Source organism: Ochotona princeps, chromosome 12, assembly GCF_030435755.1.
Source record: "Ochotona princeps isolate mOchPri1 chromosome 12, mOchPri1.hap1, whole genome shotgun sequence".
In the NCBI taxonomy this organism is placed as follows: domain Eukaryota; kingdom Metazoa; phylum Chordata; class Mammalia; order Lagomorpha; family Ochotonidae; genus Ochotona; species Ochotona princeps.
Genome location: NC_080843.1, coordinates 29,766,005 through 29,774,491, shown reverse-complemented (window position 1 = coordinate 29,774,491; position 8,487 = coordinate 29,766,005).

Genomic DNA, 8,487 nt, shown 5'->3' with positions numbered 1-8,487 from the left:
CTTCAGGTTCTCGGTATGAAAGTGAGAATTACATAAAGAAATGTGAAAAGTGCAGTGATCATTGTGATTTGTCATATCTGTGCATCATTATTGGCAGAAATAGAAACTTTCACAAAGAGAATTGACCTGTAAATGTAAATGGTACCCCAGTTTATAGAGCGCATGTGCCTTCCCTTTCTTTAGAGCTGAATTTTTAAATCTGTGGAGAAACTAAAGCAATTGTAAGAAGAAAACAGGTACATAAAAGCATCCATGGATCAAAAAGCAATTTAGATTGCAATTGCTTCTGTAGAGACAAAACCAGTTCTGGTGCCAGATTAACAATAGGAAAAAGTCATTTGGATCCTTTGCAACTGCTGTGGTATAAGAATGCTATGGGATCCCATAGGAAAACAAAAGGAAGTGCTTTTCATTTTTGGCCACAGTGTCTGAAAATATACAACGAATGAAGTGGAAAACAGGGTGACATCAACGGTCATAAAAATGTGACCTTCATCTGATAGAATAAAAACAAATAAAAGTTTTCCACAGCACCTGGCAATTAAGTACTAAAGGAAGCTGAAAGGACATCTTACTCTCTTACAATGGGTCTAAGTATGACTTTTGTTTCCAAATATTCTTGCTATTTATACTTTCGTGTCACTGAAACCTAGTATGCTAACTCAGAAAAAAGACAAAACCATCAGAAGCCACTGTGAATGTCTATTATTTTCATCATTTTGAGAAAAAGCACTGAATTTGACATTAAGAGCTACCTTTTAGCATTTGTCAAATTCTGGTCCTTCCACCAATCCAATTGTTTAACCTCATTAAGACATGGCACTCAATACATAAATTAGCATTTCTAATTGGGACTGCAACCTCCACATAACATTAAAATGACTAAAGACCTTGGGGTACTCAGTTTTAAAGAAGAACCCCCCATCTCTCCCAATTCTGACTTAGACAGCTGTCCTGATCTCAAGACTATAAAAGAATATCTTCGTATACTTTCCTTTCATTTGTGATCCCAGGCGTTCCACACATTTCTTTTTGCTACTGTTATCAACAGTTGACTTCTGCTAAAAAGTAAAGAACCAGAAATGACATGAAACAATAAGCTATGTACTTTGATAGAAGTTAAAATTTTATTAAATCAAATAATAATGAAATTATAATAAAGATGGTGCATACTCTTTTCTATGGTACCACTTTTGATTGATAGCTACTAATCCATATTTTTCTGTCTTCCCAGTCACCCAGAATATATTTTTGATAGAGAAAGCAATAACTGATCACTTTTGAAACACCTAGGAGAGCCTTTCCAAATTCTTTAAAAAAAAAAGAATTTATGATAATCTTTATTTTTCAAATGAAAATATTAATTTAATGAGTTTTGTTTATGCAAATGAAAAGATATGAATATGTGTAGATATATTTTTAAAGATTTATTTATTTTATTACACAGTCAGATATACAGAGAGGAGGAGAGACAGAGAGGAAGATCTTCCATCCAATGATTCACTCCCCAAGTGAGCCGCAACGGCCAGTGCTGCCGATCTGAAGCCGGGAACCAGGAACCTCTTCCAGGTCTCCCAAGCGGGTGCAGGGTCCCAATGCATTGGGCGGTCCTCAACTGCTTTCCCAGTCCACAAGCAGGGAGCTGGATGGGAAGTGGAGAAGCTGGGATTAGAACCGGGGCCCACATGGGATCCCGGGGTGTTCAAGGCGAGGACTTAAGCTGCTAGGCCATGCCGCCAGGCCCGATATTTTTATATTTATATATACATACTTATATATTGCATATATGTACATATTTATATATATTATTTCTACATGAATATTCTGGAATAAACATTGTGTAGAAAAACATATCACAATAAAAGAGTAAAGCATAACACCTGCTATAGTGATATGAATGTCCATCTAACATCTTGCCTTTATGATTTTGCTGGAAGTTGTAACTGGGGTTTCCAAGATAACTTCTTAAGCTCAGCTGACATGAAACATTAGACAATACATTTTTCTTTTTTTGCAGTTTGAATGCTTCTTGTTTGGTATTCAACAACCATCTTGCAATTACTGATTATCAACAAAAAATCAGGTCTCAATCCTCAATTACAGAAGAAAATCATGAGGAAAGAAAAAAAAATCTGAAGGAACTTGAAATATCCATGACATCCAAAAAGGCTTCGTGAGTCCTGGATTGTGTAGTTTTGCTTTATTGTGCTAAACAGTCTTAGCTTGTTTAGATCACTATTTTTCAGACCTTTCAAGCTGTATCCAATTTCTGAGAGATAAACTCACCAGCCTATTTTGTTGATGTTTACTATTTGAAATGCTGATGTCTGAGGCTAGTATCGTGGTGTATCAGTACATAAAGTCACCACCTGTGACAATGGCATCACTGACACTTGTCAGCTCTCTCTGGGATGCTCCACGTACATTTTAGTTCCCTGTTAATGACCTAGGCAGTGGTGGAAGAAGACCCACGTGTTTTTTTTTTATTAATTATTTTGCATTATGTGACAGTTTCATAGGCTCTGGGAATCCCCCCACCCCTCCCCACCCCCATCTCCCCTGGTGGATTCCTCCACCTTGATGCAGTATTACAGTTCAAATTCAATCAAGATTCTTTCCTTGCAAACGTATACCAAGCATAGAGTCCAGCTACTTATTGTCCAGATGGGTTGAACAGTTTCTTGGGGAGACCATTTCTGGTCCGAAGTTAGAGCTGGTAGAATATCATCCCAGTCAATATCATCCCAGTCAATATAACATCAACAGCAATTTGCAACATTATGGAATTGACATGGTTTTGAGTAACCAGTATGTTAAAAAAAAAAAAAAGCAAGTTCTTAACCACATCCTATGATTAGCTCATTGACATTTCAATTTTAGTTTATATACAGGACCGGCTGCTATATACCTTAAAATGGCTATAAGGTACCATTCAGCTGTCTCGTGTCTATTTCATTTTCGTATTTAGCCATTTGTTGTGTTGAAGTATAATTTTGCTGATCTTGGCAGATTTTGGGATAATCTAGACTGGCTTGTAACTCTAACAAGACATTTGTTGACAATTAAGGTGCAGAACATTGTTTTTTTTTTTGAGGGGGGTGTGCAGGGAAATCCTCAGCACCATGGTGAGGAGTGACTAATCTTCGTGTCCCACCCAGCGAGGCATGAGCCAATCCACGCCAGCTCTTTCCTGTCAGATTCCAAGCTCTACTTTTTGTTGTTTGTCTATTTATTTTAGGTTTTTTAGTTTGTATGATTGTTTGTTTGCTATGAGGGGTTTTTAGAGCGATCCCAATGGTCATTGCGAGGGTGATTGGGGGTCCAGAGGTGGAGCCAGGCTCGGACCAGAGAAAGCTCTCCTCCCTGGTCCCGAAGGACGTTTATTGTTCTTCTGTTTCTGCGGACCGCTCAGGGCTTCTGGTTGTCTTTCCAATGACGTTGGTTTCTGCACGGTAGTGTTTGGACTTCTTCCATCCCCTGCGGAAACCCCGGTTGGGGGTGGGTGACCTCAGAGTACTCGGCCTCCAAGGGCATCCAATTCCCTGTGGCCTCCTTGGCAGTTGGGATATAGTCCTTGTTGCTCGTATTAATAGTTTGGACCCACGTGTTTTGACCCTGTTCCCATATATGAGAAACCCTGTAAACCTCCAGGCTCTTTTTCGCTGCTGTGGCTATCTCGCAAATGAATGAGCAGATGGGAACTCATTCCCCCATTATATCTGTATGTGTCTTACCCCCTACTCCATATAGCACTGACATTCAAATAAATAAATTCTTTAAGGGATAAGTAAAAATTATAAAAATATTTTTGCTTTAATACATATTAATTGAATTAATGCTAAAATGTTCCCAGTTTTATATTTCTTTTTATAGCAATAACTATAGAGTTTAATTTTATTACATCACAAAATTTTTAAATGCCTCAAGACTCATTTTTTTAAGATTTTTTTTATTGGAAAGACAGATTTACAGAGAGAAGTAGAGAGAAGGATCTTCCCATTCATTGGTTACTCCCTAAGTGGCCACAACAACCAGAGCTGATCCAATTTGAAGCTAGGAGTAGGGTTCCAAGACTCTGGGCCACCATCTGCTGCTTTCCAATGCCACAATATGGAGTTGAATGGAAAGTGAAGCAGTTGGGACACAAACTAGTGCCCATGTGGGATCCTGGAGCTTTCATGGGGAGGATCAGTCAATGAACCATCATGCTGGGCCCAAGTCTCAGATTTTTCTACAGATTGGATGTAATAATAAGGATATTAGTATCACAGTATTGGTCTCAGAATCAAAAGCATTTTTCAACATTTCTGACATACTGTAAATAATTAATAGGTGATAATTACATTAATAACTTATGTGTGTGTGATAGACACAAAGGAAGAAACAGAGAAATGTTACATAGGTAATAGACTAGTAGTTTTTCAGAAAGGGATACTAGATTACATCATGTGAATAATTGTCATGTTCTGGTCACCCATGAACAATGATTATAAGTAGACTTACAAGTGTAATCAATGATTGACCAGCTTCTTCTGGTTCTTCCATATGGTTGCAGGGTCCCAAGGCTTTGGGCTGTCCTTGACTGCCTTCCCAAGCCACAAGCAGGAAACGATGGGAAATGGAGAAGCTAGGACACTAACTGTTGCCCACATGGGATCCTGGCACTTAGCAAGGTGAGGATTTAGCTAATGAGCCATCATTCCAGTTCCTAATTAACATATTTATACATTATTTTTAATAAGAAGTCAGAGAGAGTGAGCAAAGAAGAGTGTGTGTGTGTGTGTTTGTGTGTGTGTGTGTGTGTGAGAGAGAGAGAGAGAGAGAGAGAGAGAGAGAGAGAGAAAAGCAGAGATGTTCCATGGGATCATTCCTCAAATGTCTGTAGTAGCCAAAGATCTGCCGAACCAAAACCACTAGTCTGGTACTCAATCCAAGTCTCCCATGAAGGTGGCACGAAGACAACTACTTGAGCAATCATTTGCAGCTTCCCAGAGTGTGCAGAATGCTGGAATAAGAAATAGAACAAGGATTTGAATCCCAACTCTGATGTGGAATGGGGCAACCAAAGTGTCCTCTTACCCACTACTTTAAAAGCTTGTTTATCAATGCAGTTATTAAAGATCTATTTGCCACTGAGATATATGTTTCTGGATATATTAGAAAGTTTTTTAAAAAGCTGAAACACAAAAATGTGTGCCTAAGAAGAATTGATATTTATACATTCAGCACTTGGTGATGAGTGCTTTTTGCCTTGGAGCTTAATTTGTAGCAGGTGCTACTCTTCATTGTTGAATATCAAGCATAATATGATTAGGTGGGGCCAGAAGGTAAACTGAAGTCTGCAAGAAGCATAAAACATACTTCTCAAGATTTTTTGAAGGTTCATTTTGTATTTGAAAGAGTTAAAGCAAAATAAAGGGAAAGATGAACAGAGAACTTCCATTTTCTGTTTCACGCTCCAGATTGCCACAACAGCCAGAACTGGGCCAGGCTGAAGAGAAGAGCCTAGAGTTTCTATCAAGCCTCCCACATGAACAGTATAGGCCAAGGTACACGGGCTACTTTCTTTTGCCTCACCTAGGCCATTACCAAGAATCCAGATCTTATGTTTTCTCTCTCTATCTCCATCTCTATCTCCATCTCTTTCTCTTACTTCCCCCCTTTCTATATCCTCCCTTCCTTCCTTCCATCCTTCCTTTCTTCCTTCCACCTTTCTTTCCTTTCCTTTCCTTTCCTTTCCTTTCCTTTCCTTTCCTTTCCTTTCCTTTCCTTTCCTTTCCTTTCCTTTCCTTTCTTTTCCTTTCCTTTCCTTTCCTTTCTTTTCCTTTCCTTTCCTTTCCTTTCCTTTCCTTTCCCTTTCTTTCCTTTTCTCCTATCCCTCATCCCTTTCTTTCTCTGTCACTTCTCATTTCAAATAATACATCTTTTTAAAATGAGAAACATGTTGCCAAACAGAGCTTACACTCACCTACTCTCCCTCCTACCTAACACACCACACTGGTCATAAATCAGTTCTAATGGAGTACTTCTAAAATATATTGGAAAAAATAAAGTCACCAGTTATGCAGTTTCTAGAAACAAAACCAGGAAACTTTTTGTCTCTTCACTACCTCTCTCCTTCAAAATGTGCACTCATTCTTTTATGAATGAAAATTATGCATTCCATTAGTGTATTGTAGCTTTCTCTTAAGGTACAACATAGACCATAAACACTCTGTAGCAGAATCAAGTTTGAGTTATCTGTTCAAATTCTTCCACCGGATGCAGGTGTGAGCCCTGCTGATGGCATGGGAAAGCAATGGAGGACAGCCCAAATCCCTGGGTGCCTGTCCCATGTGAGACCTGGAAGTAGCTCCTGACTCCTGACTTGGACTGGTACAGCTCTAACTGTTGCAACAATTTGGGGAGTGAACCAAGGGGTGGATGATCTCTATGTCCCTCTCTCTGTGTGTAAGTCTGATTTTTAGAAGATGTATTTATTTTTATTGGGAAGGCCAATCTGATTTACAGAGAGAAGGAAGTTTACTTGGGAAGTCAACCAGCAGATGGAAGATCTTTCTGTCTCTGTTTCTATCTGTAAATCTGCTTTTCCAATAAAAATCAATCAATAAATCTTTAGATGTATTAATTAAATGAATCATCATTTACAATATGCCTTTTAAAAATTCCATTGATTATTTTCAGATCTTTCTATACATTGAGTTGATGGAATTTCTGATCTCTCATTATTTGCATATTTGATGTTTTCTTAGCAATCATCACTAGCATTCCTTGAAATGTCTTTGCAATACTGTCCAAATGAAACAAGTTTTTCTAATTGAATTTCTGATATTCATACATGTAGACTATGATTTCAACACAATTATCCATGTATGTACTATTTATATAAAAGTAAGAATTAATCAACTGATATTACTAGTTTTGCAGAATAGCATTAGATTCTTGTTAGGAAAATTCATTTGTTTTGTTTTATTTAATCGAGAAATATTTATATCTATCTCCTCAAATACATTTCTCAACCCCCTAACATGAGTAAATGATACATTTAATAACGTTTGTTAAACTCTTTAGTTTCAAGCATCACACCTCTCTTTTCCTGGGATCCTCCTCAGGTATTCCAGAGGTCAGTAGTAAGGTGAATAATTGACCACACCAATCCTTCCTTTAAAACAAATATCTGCAGAACAATTTAAAAAACCATCACCTTCAAAGGATCAAATTCTGCAGTTTGTTCAATTGTGAGCTTTGCTGAGATAGAAAAATAGCAACAAGGTCTAAAGTAATCAAAAATTTAGATGGGGTGGGAAAAAATAAAGCATTTTATTGGGGGAGTCTAGGGAGAAAAGGATTTAGTGCTGTGTATTAGTGTGAGATTTGTTTATTTAAATAACTTATTATATTTGCATTTTGATGACTTTCATTTCCACACTCTGCTTTCCTAACACTTCCCTGCAAATAAGAAGGTTTTTCTGCACCTCTACACTAATGATTCCTCACTCAGCAAGGCTTGCACTTATTAAAGCTCTTTATTGCCACTTTACTTAAAGAGGTGTTTGAGCTCTAGCAGGTAGGCAAATCCAGAGGGGAATTTCAATTGTAAGTATTCATAATAAAGTACAAAATGAAAAACAAAATTACTGCTGTAGACTACATTTTTTCATGCTCTTCAGATGCATCAAATTTCTACATTTTGACTGAAGGATATGAAAAAAGAAGGAAAGAAACATTCTTCTTGATGCAAATATCTGACGGCATAAAAATCCTTTCTAATTCTTGATGGTGTGACTATAAAACAAGGCTTTATTAGGCTGTAACCCATTGAAGACACAGCAATGTTAGCTCAATATCTCACCTCAACAAGCTGGTTTTTTAAAGATTTGTTTATTTTTATAGGAAAGTCAGAGTTACGGAGAGAAAGAAAGTCAGAGAGAAAAATCTTCCATCTACTGGTTCATTCCCCAAGTGGCCATAACACCCTGTGCTGAGCCAGTCTGAAGCCAGGAGCCAGGAGACTCTTCTGGGTCTCTCACATGGGGCGAACTAGCACCAATATGGAATCCCAGTGCATGCAAGTCAAGGACTTAAGCAACTAGGCTACCATACAAAGCCCAAAAAGTTTTTTTTTAAATAAAATCCATGGTGCTAATATATATCAGTTATACAAGCTTTCAAAACAATGAGGGTACATCAATTTCTAGATAGTTAAGTAAAATTGCCTGCATGTAAAAAATTTTGCCAAACTTATGTATAGTCTTTTATTACCTACACATTACATGAGTTTTTCGAAAAGTGATCATTGTTTAAATCATCTTCAAAAATATTTTTCTGTATCTCCTACTAAGATTTGCTCTTTTTGTTTTTATTAGTTTCTTAATAAAATATGGTTGAAATAAAGAGCTATCAAGGATCAGACTAGTATTTTGAAGAAAGCATTTCTCTTAAAAATATTTGCTCTTGGGCCCGGCGGCGTGGCCTAGCGGCTAAAGT